Consider the following 12,529-nt stretch of genomic DNA (forward strand, 5'->3'; position numbering starts at 1 on the left):
CCCTAAACCCATTTGTTATCTCCAAATGCTATTGAAATTGTTTAGATGACAGACCGTTCCTAGAGTAAGTGGCAAAGGGTTTGGTGGTTGGTATATGAGACCCATGTTCAAATCCTAGTTGATTCACATTTCTAGCTCATTTTATTTCTAAATGAAATAAACGAAATAGGTAGCGTACTACCTATCTCTCAAAATAGAAATTGTTTAGGTGACAAATGTAATAAAAAAAGAGATTGAAGAATCACTCTTGCACAATTGAAAAGTGATTTTGACTGATAATGTGAATGATAAATCAGTGGATGGATTTTGAGATTTAGCTTTTATTCTTTTTATATATTATGCCCACTCAAAAATGCAGTGTAAATCTTATACTCATATATTCAAAGATTTACATAATACTTTTGAGTTTTTAATATCAACAAAGAAAAAATTGATAAAATTAGTGAGAAAATATTAGCCCTTGGATGGAATAGTGCTATAAAATAGGATACAATAAACTTCTAATTAGCCCCCTATGAAAAAATCTCAGTAAATCATAGGAGGGGTTAATTGAAGTTTATGCAAAATAAAAACTCTAGCACCGTGCAATGATTTCATAGTGTGAGGAGTATAATCAAACTTCTAGAATTGATAAAATATTTAGCCTAGAAATCAATTTTTTCACGGAAAGATAAATTATCTCATAATAAAATATATTATTCTGCAAAATAATGAACAACAACAATACCTTCTAAAGATGAGAGAAAAAAGGAAAAAAAAAAAAAATCATATTGATGTCCAAACGGGATAGAGATACCAAGTGCAAATAGGTCAAAACCAGAGGACCAAATTGAAGTTTTCACTCTGCTATAAAAACCCAGCCCGTTTGAAACCCCCCACCCTGCAGCACCTTCTTCTTGTATTCCCTCCAAAACTTCTCCCTCCCAGATTCCCTGCTCCAGCGTCCAACCCCCAAAATCAATCAAGAANATCGAGTCGGCTGGCGATCTACTGCTTATAAGCAGGCACCGAGAGCTCACCGCAGGGCGCATCTTGGTCCATCGTCTGCCACCGTTCGAAGGGGACGGTCCGCTCGTACCGACTCCCCTGGCCAGCATTGGCGATCGTGCCTTGTTCTTGGGCACGGGGAATACCGTCGCAGTCCACGCGCCTGACTTCCCGCTGTCCGTCAGAAGAAACAGCATCTACTTCACCGACGTATATCGCAGGGTGGTAAACAATCAGTTTGTTTCCGTCGGCTGCGTCTATGTTTTTGACATGGAGCAGGGCGTCACGACGAAGGCGTTCGAAGTGGCGGAAACGGACGAGACGAACATGTGGGTGAATCTGAGGCCGTGGTGGGTTACGCCGAATTTGCGCAGGAGAGGTCCATGAGCACCGAGAGGTTCGATCTCGTACCGCACTTTCATTCTCCCTTGGTGCACATTCTGAGTTTCAAATACAATTGCAGTCTCATTGCGGATACAATCGAAGGATCCGGATCATTTATTTGCCCCCCTTACATGTTCTTCTCAGCGAAAAGTTGAGAACTAAGGATGCAATTGATCAAGCCTTAAATCTGGATATTAGGAATTGCTCAAAATAAAAGCACCGAATTTCGCAATTTAATTTCACTTCGCTTATTGAAGTTATTATGATCCAGTTTCATAGTTTGAACACTTTTAACTTTTGATCGGGCAGTTTTGAAGAATCTACTCCCTTTCATATTTGAAGAGCAGTTCTTGAATAGTAAAGATTTTGCTCAAATAATCTTTAATATTTCAGTATCAAGTTATCTCGAAAATTAAAATGAGTTGTCCACGATTTATTGTGATATCATGATAAAAGTAGTTGCATTTCATGATCCAGGTTAATTGAGGAATGGAAGGAAGAACCGAAAGCGGCAATTCGACCATTATAACCGTCCTTAGTTCCCCGGCTTCCAAGCCATCTATACAAATTTCAATGTTTTCTGTACATAGGAAGATGATGGCGTGCATCATATATAGTCCTGCAGGAGTTTGGAACTTCATCCATACATTGTATCATATCTGATGCAAAATTTTAGCACCATTTTGTTTTGAACTTGTGCATACCATTTAGGAGCATCTGCTGAGTGCGCACACAACTATCAGAAACTGATGAGACGTGCGATAAAGAAATTGTCTTACTGTGTGAAGAACAGCATGATGATCCGTCTGAAGCATTCTCCTCTGTAAACAGGAAACTGCATGTTTACATCTTTTTCTTCTTTTTCTTTTTCTTTTTTCCTTTCTTTGTGGGGTCTTATATTGTTATTAGATCAAGCATCAACAATTGAGTTACTTCCCTCAAAAGAAAAAAAAAAAAAACAATTGAGTTACTATACTTATGTTTTTTACTCTCCAATTTGATTCTGCAATAAAGGCATAGTGACTTTTGTGACCAGGATTGAGGAAAGGGTTTATTATAATGATCCCTAGTTGAATCCAATTTCTATGGCCATACTCCTTTATTAAGGACCTATTAGCCCCGCTAGGTGGGAGGAATTTTATACTATCATACTTGCACCACGTCATTAATAACAAGTCAATTATATTTCTTTTTTTCAAACAAAAGTATAATAAAAATATTTTTTTAAATCATAATGGGACATATACTCTTAAAAGGAGACATTTGATTGATTTGTTACGCCAAGTCACCAATATACCTGATACATTCTAAAATTTTTTGCTAGGTAGAGGGTGGAGTTTACTGTTTGATGCTAATAATAGTTTATTGCGGCAACTCTAGTTCCCGTCCAAATTCAAAAATCCTTAACCCAAAGATAGAAATTTTCCCAACAAAGTAAGACCCAAGAAGGAGTATTATATCGGTAAATAAACCACATAAGTTGATCAAAATATGTTAAACACTGCATTTAACTTCGTTCCCTTAATCTCCAAAATTAGATATCAGCATCTAATTGCGCATAGATCTACTTCCGCAGGAACTACATAACGAGATGATCGCGATTAAAAAGAAACACGCTCGAATCGAGTAATCGAACCAATCACCTGCACGAACAGCTCGATCCCCCCTCGCCGCCCCCGGCATCGTCTTCCTCCCGGCGACGGCGACGGCGATGGCGGGGTAACGGGGGGCATAAGGAGAAGGACGACGGCGACGAGGAGGAGGGGGACAAGATTTTTAGTTTTTAATTCCCCAAATCCGAAATCAATTTATTTACTAAAATCAAACTGAATCAGTCCAAGTGAGTTGCTTTTTCAGTTTGATTTTCACGAAACATGTGGTTTAAATGGAAATATAGACTTATGTTGCCGCGCAATTTTGATTTAAATAATTTGATTAATTTTTCAATATAAAATTTAGAATAATTATTTACTTAATAAATTTATATCTGTGTAATTAAAAAAATATTTAAATTTTTAAAGCTAAAGAGTTATTAGTTGATTCAAATCAAATAAATTAAAAGATTATATAGCAAAATTAAAATTTTTAAAGATTAGATAATCAGATTAAAATAAGTGACAGTTGAGGTAAGTTGTATAAATTTTTACTTTTTTATTCGGAAAATCTGAAAAATTAGAAGAGGTATTTATTTCAAAATATGTTAAATTTTTTGATTTATTGTCTATTCTTTCTGATTTGAGTTTCATGAAATTTTTGCTAACTATATACCCAGTGCTATGTGCAGTGTGCCTTTTTCTCTTTTCTTTTTTTTTTTTTCATTCTCCTTCATTTGCATTGTGACTGTATAGTATCCTACATTGTAAATTGAAATAGATTCCGGTTACTAAAGAGAATAAATAATATAATTATCTTATACCAGAACAAACTCTTTACAAAAGAATTTCACTTTGGCCCCTAAAATTTATAATATTTTAATTTTTAATATATCATAGTTAGAAACTTTTGTGTAATTTTCAAAAGCTTGAGGGGGCCCATGACCATTGTTGGCCTCTCAATAGCTCTCCCCCGATTCAGGACTAAGCAAAGCATCCTAAAAGGACTTTGATACAAGTATGCTAGATTGTTAAACATAAAAATATAACAAAATCATTCCGGCTTAAGTTTTTGAAAAAAATAATTGTTTCATATTATTTAATATGATATCAAATCAAATAATTATGAGTTCGAGTCACACCAGGTTCCTAACTTAATTGATTTTTCTCTCAATTAATTTAAGTCCGCATCAAACTTAGACATAAAGAAGAGTGTTCAATATAAAAATATAAAACATCATTATCTATCAGCTTAAATTTTTAGAGAAAACAGTTATTTCGCGTTGTTTAACATAGATTGAAGCCAAATGCACAGCTAAACAAGTAGGGTGGGCAAGTCCATTAAAAATCTCTAAATGCTGCATGTAAGTCCTCTAAAACTTGTAAGTCCAGGAAAGAAGGTGGTTTAGGTATGTTGGATGTCGCGACCATGAACCAAGCCTTTCTAACTAAATGGTGGTGGAAATTTCACACGTCACCTCAACTACAGTGGAATAAGCTTATCCGAGAATTGTATTATCGTAGAAGAATACCTCTGAGGGAAGGCAGATCCTTCAGACCTTTTTCCAGCTGGTGGAAGGGTATTCTTAGCCTCAACATTATCTTCAAATGGGGAGTGGCGTTTCAACTAGGAAACGGGAATACCATCGATTTTTGGTTGGATCGGTGGTGCGGCGAGAAATCGTTGAACCTTTTATTCCCGGAAGCGTATCTGAGGTCTGTGGGGGGGGAGATACTCTAGAGTTAGTGATTTCTTCACGGGGGATAATTGGAACTGGCCCAAGATCCTGGGAGCAAATGTGGAACAGTTGCTAGGACTGGTTCCAAACCTATCGGAGCTTGTAGAAAAGGTCTCTTCTTACTCCGTTGTGGTCAGTCCGGACACGATCCTATGGCGGTGGAGTACTGATGGACACTTTTCGGTCAAATCAACCTACTTGGCCTTGACGGACGGCGGGACGAGAGATGCACGTGCCCCTGTTCTATGGAACCTTAAAATCCCTCTAAAAGTGAAAGTGTTTTGTTGGTTGATTCTCAAGAAAAGGATCCTTACACGTGATAAGCTTGCTAAGAGAGGGTGGTTAGCCGACCCTACCTGTGTACTATACGGGTCAGAGGAGGAAACCGTGGACCATCTATTTACCAGCTGCGTTTTCTGTAAATTCATTATAGCGAAATGGGTGGACGATATTCAGGCCCAAGACCTCGGGGGGGAAGTCAGCCTCGTGTGGGATAGGTGGAAGGTCAGGAAGGATAAACATAAGAAGCGATCTCGGCTTGTCGATCTAGTCGCCTGCTGGTGGATCATTTGGAAGATCAGAAACGACTCAATCTTTCGTAATATTCCCCCGAACCCTGGGATTGCGGTTCACAGGCTCAAACTTCTTGTGATGGATTGGGACCTTCTTCTCGGGCCTTAAACATCTATAAGTAATTGTGTGTGTGTGTAATTGCGGTTCTTTCTTCTTCTTCTTTTTTTTTTTTTTTTTTTTTTTTTTTTTTTTTTCGAGGCCTGGTTGCCTCACACTTGTAGCTTAATTCACCTCTCCAATGAATGAAGCGGGTAGCATGCTACCTTTTTCTCAAAAAAAAAAAGTCCTCTAAAACTTGCAATTTACCAGTAACAAAAAGAGATGTACCACGTGCACGAGTATGTAACAGTAAGGATTGCAGCTGCAGGCGATTTGATTATGAGCAACTACAAACTATGGCTGGCACACATTTATTTAATTACATTTTACATGTTCACTTATAGATAGCATGCTAGAGAGCCAGCTCAGCCACCATGTGATCTTTGCTCTCTTTTACAGAGTGCAGGTCTTACGTCTGTTTCCATTTCAAAAAAATTATATATATCTTTTTGGTTGAAATACATAAAGTCACCAGCACTATACTGCCATATGAAATTGCCTCCCCTCAACTTTTTTATTTTTTCTTTTACATTTATTTGTCTTAATTAGACCCCTATGTTAATAACAAGGTTATTTTATCTACTGTTTCTGGCGCAAGTGGCAAAGAATTTAGTGGTTGGTATCTAAGGTTTCAAATTTGAATTCTAATTGATTCACATTTTCATTCTAAATAAAATAAACGAAGCAGTAGAGTAGCAGTCGAGATGTATGGCAATGATGACAATATGAAAAAATAAATGAGCTGTTGTCTCTAATAATATAATGAGAGTGTCGACAGATACAAAAGAAAGTTAAGTTTTTTCATTCTGATTTATGATAGCAACGCAGTTTTGAAAAAAGATTCCAATGGTCTCTCTAATTTATATAGATTTGAGATAATTAGGTATAATAAAAATTTATATATTTTTCACCGATGGGAGTCTAACGTAAAAAAAAAAAGAAAAAAGAAAAAAAATGACAGTACAAAGAGGTGAAAATTAAGAAAATAATTTTTTATGGCTATTAAGAAAATCAATGCTAATCAAAAAAGGCAATTTCGAACTGTGGTGCAGTGCTGAAGCGGTCTCTATACTTTTTTTTTTCTTTTTTCTGGGGCAATCAAAATTTATACATATCAATTCTTCAAATATAATAGCATCTTAGAATAATATCGTGGGGTGAAAATCATTTTTATATTACTCAATCTAACCAGACTCTAAAGCCGAAGATTATAGGATTTGGATTGAAATTTTACTATCCATTACCGAATCAGATTTAGATTCAGATCTGAAATTTGAAATTTTTTTGGGTTCAAATTAAGATTCACTATTCTTTTTCCAATTCAGATTCAAAATTATTCGAAACAAAAACTGATTTTGACTGCTTTTTTAATTTCTGAAGTAATGCCATTTAAGCATCTTTCAGAAATCTCAAACATCTTCATTGCGTTTTCTTCAGTTGGAAGAGAAAATAATAATAATAATAATAATAATAATAATAAGTCCCTCCTTTTCCGCCTCTTCATTTGAAAATGGACACGGAAACAACAAAATCCAAAGAGCAAATGCGAAACTGATAATATTTTTATAATCTGTACAATAGGATAAAGATGATTGAGGGACTAGCGTGCAAACGGTCAAAGATTCCCAACGTAGTTACCGGAGCAGCAGCACGATAATTGGAGCAATCACCTACTACCACTACCACTGCAGAGCATCCCCTTATTCTCTGCTTCCTTGTAGTTGCTAGGACGTTTGTATTGACTATTGAGAAGAAGCACATAGCTAGCTAGCTGCTTTCGTAATAGCGATGGCGGAGGGGATCGCATTCGGTTTGGTGAAGGAGGTGCTGGGCAAGCTGGGCTCTGCTCTCGGGGACGAAATCGACCTGCTGCGGAGCTTCAAGGACGATGTACAGGATCTCAAAAGCAACTTTTCGGCGATCCAATCGGTGCTTCTCGACGCCGAGGAGCGAAGCAGCGCTGGGAAGGAGAGCCACGCTCTGCGAGACTGGCTGCGCAAACTGAAGGACGCCGCCTACGACGCCGACGACCTGCTGGACGAGATCCGAACGGAAGCTGAAAAGGTACGTGGATTTCTGTCCCGCGCTAATCCGATGCATCTGAAGTTTAAGGTCAAGATGGCACACAGGATGAAAGAGCTCAGAGAAAAGATCGGTAAGATCGCGAAACAGAGGCATGATTTTGGTCTTGCCGAAGCTGGCCCTGGTCGGCAGGCTGAGTTCAAGCACCGTGAGACATTCTCGGTTGTCGACGAAAAGGAAATAGTTGGGAGAGATGATGATAAAGAGAAAATTGTGAAGCTACTGCTAGAGACGGCCGGCGATCACGACGTGTCGGTCATTCCGATCGTGGGATTGGGGGGTTTGGGGAAGACGACGCTCGCTCAAATGGCCTTCAACGACGGGCGGGTTACGGGTCAGCAGCGCTTTGATCTACGCGTGTGGGCCTGCGTGTCTACCGATTTCCACATGAAGACGATCGCAAGGTCGGTCAAATCTGCAACCAAAGAGGAGTGTGATCTTGACAGCTTGGAATCCGTCGCGAGTTTTCTCCTCAGGATCTTTAGCCAGAAGAGATTCTTGCTGGTGTTGGATGATGTGTGGAACGAAGATAAAGGGAAGTGGAAGGAATTGAAGGTTGTATTTAAGGACGGCAGGCAGGGAAGTAAAATCTTAGTAACCACACGAAGCGAAAAGGTCGCCGCGATAATGAAAACAGTCGAACCACACCGTGTGAAAGGCTTATCAGATGATGATTGTTGGACATTGTTCAAAAGGCTGGCATTCGATGATGGGGAAGAGAACGACTATCCGAGTTTGGTCGCAATCGGAAAGCAGATAGTAAAGAAGTGCGGCGGCGTGCCTTTAGCAGCGAATGCTTTAGGAAGTATGATGTATTCAAAGAACAGGACAGAGGATGCATGGTCCGCTATTAGGGATAACGAAATTTGGAGTCTGCAAGAAGAGAAAACTATTTTACCATCATTAAAGTTGAGCTACATTCAGATGCCGTCGGCTTTGAAGCAGTGCTTTGCTTATTGCTCCATATTCCCCAAAGACTATGAGATTGACAAGGATGACTTGATCCGGCAATGGATTGCTTTAGGCTTCATTTCATCGCATGAAACATGGACTTCGATGGAAGATATTGGAAATGAGTACTTTAACGATCTATTATGGATGTCTTTCCTTCAAGACATGAGGAAACACTGGGAATCTAAAAAGGTTACCTGCCGGATGCATGATTTAGTGCACGACCTCGCACAATCTGTAGCAAGAGAAGAAGTTGCTGTTATAGTTGGAGAAGAGTCAACATGGATCTCGGAAAGCTGCCGCTATTTCTCGATATACAATCGTTTCACGACACAGATTCCAACCACAGTAGTGCAAAGGCTGCGAGCTCTTCAATTTAGGGAATCTGGTTCATTTATTACTTTTTATAGTGAGGCAAAATACTTACGTCTGTTGGATTTACATGATTCCAAAATTTCTATATTGCCAAGCTCAGTCGGTAAGTTGAAGCTCTTAAGATACCTTGACCTTTCGAGGACCAGTATACAAGAATTGCCTGAATCAATTACCAGCCTCTACAACTTGCAAACCTTGAATCTTTCAGGCTGCTGCGAGATCCGTACATTACCCAAATTTCTAGGAAGGCTTACGAATTTGCGGATTTTAGATTTAAGTGATTGGCAATCTCTGACAATACCTGACTCCATTAACAACCTTCAGAATTTGCACGCACTAAATTTGAGTTGGTGCAAAAAGGTGATATCACTTGAACTTATATGTCACCTCAAAAACCTGTATTACCTAAACCTATCAGGTCTAAATTTTATGGTGACATTACCTGAATCCATTGGGAGCCTTCAAAACTTGCGTATTCTGAATCTTTCTAACCACTATTCTCTACTATCATTACCCTCATCGTTATGTGATCTCAAAAACCTGCGTAACTTAAACCTATCACATCTAAATTCTTTGGTGACATTACCTGAATCCATTGGGAGCCTTCAAAACTTGCGTACTCTGAATCTTTCTGGCTGCATTTCTCTACTATCATTACCCTCATCATTATGTGATCTCAAAAACCTGCATTTCCTAGACCTATCAAGTCTAAATTCCTTGGTGACATTACCTGAATCCATTGGGAGCCTTCAAAACTTGCGTATTCTGGATCTTTCTTGGTGCTCTTCTTTACTGTCATTACCCTCATCGTCAAGTGATCTTCAGCATTTAGAGGCACTAGACATTAGCGACTGTGGAAAATTATGTGAGCTGCCTAAAATGATCCAAAAGCTGACCAAACTTAGAGTCTTGTTAAACGAGGATTGCTCGGAATTGAAGGGCATGCCCCGAAGGATCGGCAAGTTAGTTAGCTTGACGGAATTGTCTGTTTTTGTCGTCGGCAAGCAAGACCGCATCGAACATTGTGCTAGCATTTCTGAGCTAGAGCACCTTAAGCTTGTCGGCAAGCTGGAGATCAAGGGTCTTGAAAATGTGACGAGTCCGGTTGATGCCAAGGCTGCAAATTTGATAGAGAAGAAGCTGCAGTCTTTGAAGTTGGAATGGAATGTTTTAAGTGCGGAAGAAGGTATGGATACTGTACTACTGGCTGAAGAGATCGATACCGTGCTCGAAAATCTTCAACCACATCAAAAGCTAGAGAGTTTGACAATAGAAGGTTATGGAGGTGGGAAGTTTCCTGGCTGGATGATGAATAGGATTGGCTCGTGCCTCCCAAATCTTGTGGAAATCAAACTTGCGGATATTCCCGGATGCAGCTCACTCCCGCCGCTCGGGCAACTTCCTTTTCTTAAAGAACTAATTATAGAAAATATGCCCGCAATAACAAATTTCGGCGTTGAATTTTATGGAGATAGCCATATTACTGCAAGTGCAAATAAGTTCCCTGCCCTGACGAGCCTTAACTTGTCCTCCATGCCAATGCTGCGAGAATGGGTGACGGTATTGACGGTGGATGACGAAGAATGCAGGCGAGAGCGAGTTCCCATTTTTCCGTGTCTCACTCATTTGATTCTTAATGAATGTCCTCAGTTCAGCCCAGAGCCTTGCCTCCCGGCGTCGGTTGAGGAGCTGATCATCTCCGGAACAAGCAAAGAGAATCTATCGTTAATTCTCTCACGCGCGATGCCACTTGATGGTGGTGATGCCGCCGTTTCACCCCAACCGCCACGAAATAAGGGGCTGCGGAATCTAATAATAGACGAATGTCAGCAGCTAACTTGTTTGCCCGAGAGCTTGCGGAGTCTCACGTCCCTCCAGAACCTGAGAATATGTGGTTGCGAAGATCTTGAGAGAATTGAAGATTGGCTCGGGGAGCTCACCGAGCTGCAGTCCTTGTTCATTTGCTTACCGAGTCTCCGTTACTTGCCTGCCCACAAGATGACCGCACTTCAGGGGTTATATATCGCGGATTGCCCGCTGTTGTTCGATGCGGACCGACGATTTGTCGACACCAGTGTCGATCACATAAAAAATGTCGATGTTCATGGGAGGTAATTAATTTGGAGCTCTAACTACTCTTTAATTAATGAGCTAGCACCTTAATATTCTATTGTAGCTAGCATAAACATCTCTTCTCATTTTTTTTTTCTAAATATTCGGATGGAAAACTTAATTTCAATTAGCCCCACCGCACGTGATTCAAAACATTTTCATTTGCTATGAAATATTTCATTTTGCTATTTTATAGTTTTGTTTTTATTTTCTTGCAAATATCTTCTACAAAAAAGAAAAAAAGAAAAAAAATTAAAGTGCTAAAATGGATGAATTATAAGACAGTCGAGTAATTTATTTTACAAACCACATAGGGACTATGTGAAATATATATATATATATATAATATATATATAATATAGTATATTATATATATTATATATAATATATATATATATATATATATATATTAGTTCTATAAAATCTTAGCACTTTAGTACTCCACGCTACTTGAGATAGGTTCTTATGATTGTATATATATAAAAAAAAAATCCATAGGATTTTCAAGTAAAACTATTTAAAACGTAGGGCGGCAAAATGAAAACGGGTTAAACCATATTTCAATATCAAAAGTGCAGTTAAGATATTCGAAAACATTGTTGGTTTTCTGGAAAAAATTTCAAGTGGTCTTTTGCATGTACATAGACTAATTAATAAAATTTTAACCTTTTCTTAATTTGTAGCGATTTGAGATGCTGGAAAATTTCTACTTGAACAATATATAGTATTTACAAAGTAATTATTTTCGGTCATATTGTTGATATACTATTCGAGTCCTGGGATATTTTTCTTTACAAATTAAAATCAGGTATGTTATATATCATACGTTATTAGAAAGTCTAAGCAAAATGTACAGCACATACTGCACAAGCGTCGGATAAAAAAGTAACCATTTTGTGTTGTTGTGGTGTAGAAAATACCTGTACAAAAAACAAGCGAGCAGCTCGCCACATGTGGAACAGAGCTCACCGTAGGAGGAGGAAGAGAAGAAGATTGGTTAGCGAGGAGAGCATAAGTATATGTACCTATTATTTGGAGGTAAAAAGATATTAGATATTATCTAAACGATACTGCACTTTGAAAGTGGCCAATTGGGCTTTACGAATTTCGATTTTAATTCGATTTTAAGTCGATTTTAATTCGATTTTGATATAAGAAATTTTCTTTGAAAGATTTGTTAGATCCTTTTAGAATTTAGTCTCTTCCGTTAAACAAAGTGCAGAATGTTTCATAAAATAAAAAATATCAAATTTTAAAATATTTTTTCAAAAAACGTTAAGTATCCTTTCGAATTCTATAAGGAACATAATAAATACGGCGGAAGCGTAGTATAGGTCTGTGAAACAACCGTTGTACTCTAAAAGCTTAAGCTGGTAGAGAACGGTATTTAAACATTTTTATATTTAACACTCCCCCTCACGTCTGGACTCTGGACTCGAGACTTTTTAGTCGGCCCATAACGTGAGCTTAAATTAAATGAGAGGAAATTAATATGTTAGGAGCCTGGCATGACTCGAACTCAGGATCTCCTGCTCTGATATCATGTGAAACAACCGTTGTACTCTAAAAGTTTAAGCTGTTAGAAAACGGTGTTTAAACATTTTTATATTTAACAAGCTCACGTAACCTTTTAGC

The 12,529-nt window shown here is 38.4% G+C and overlaps 2 protein-coding genes across 2 annotated transcripts in view; both read left to right on the forward strand.

Moving 5' to 3' along the window:
* LOC109709120 overlaps positions 1 to 12,529 on the forward strand; it is a 117,486-nt gene that overhangs the window by 88,278 nt on the left and 16,679 nt on the right. The window lies entirely within an intron of this gene.
* Positions 1 to 12,529, forward strand: part of LOC109708576 (disease resistance protein RGA2-like) — a 57,613-nt gene that overhangs the window by 44,896 nt on the left and 188 nt on the right. Inside the window, exons 3-4 of the transcript XR_002215780.1 lie at positions 10,153 to 10,893; positions 11,808 to 11,932. The gene's annotated coding sequence lies outside the window, so the exon portion shown is untranslated. The remainder of the gene's footprint in view (positions 1 to 10,152; positions 10,894 to 11,807; positions 11,933 to 12,529) is intronic.

Source organism: Ananas comosus, linkage group 4 (genome assembly GCF_001540865.1).
Source record: "Ananas comosus cultivar F153 linkage group 4, ASM154086v1, whole genome shotgun sequence".
Lineage (NCBI taxonomy): Eukaryota > Viridiplantae > Streptophyta > Magnoliopsida > Poales > Bromeliaceae > Ananas > Ananas comosus.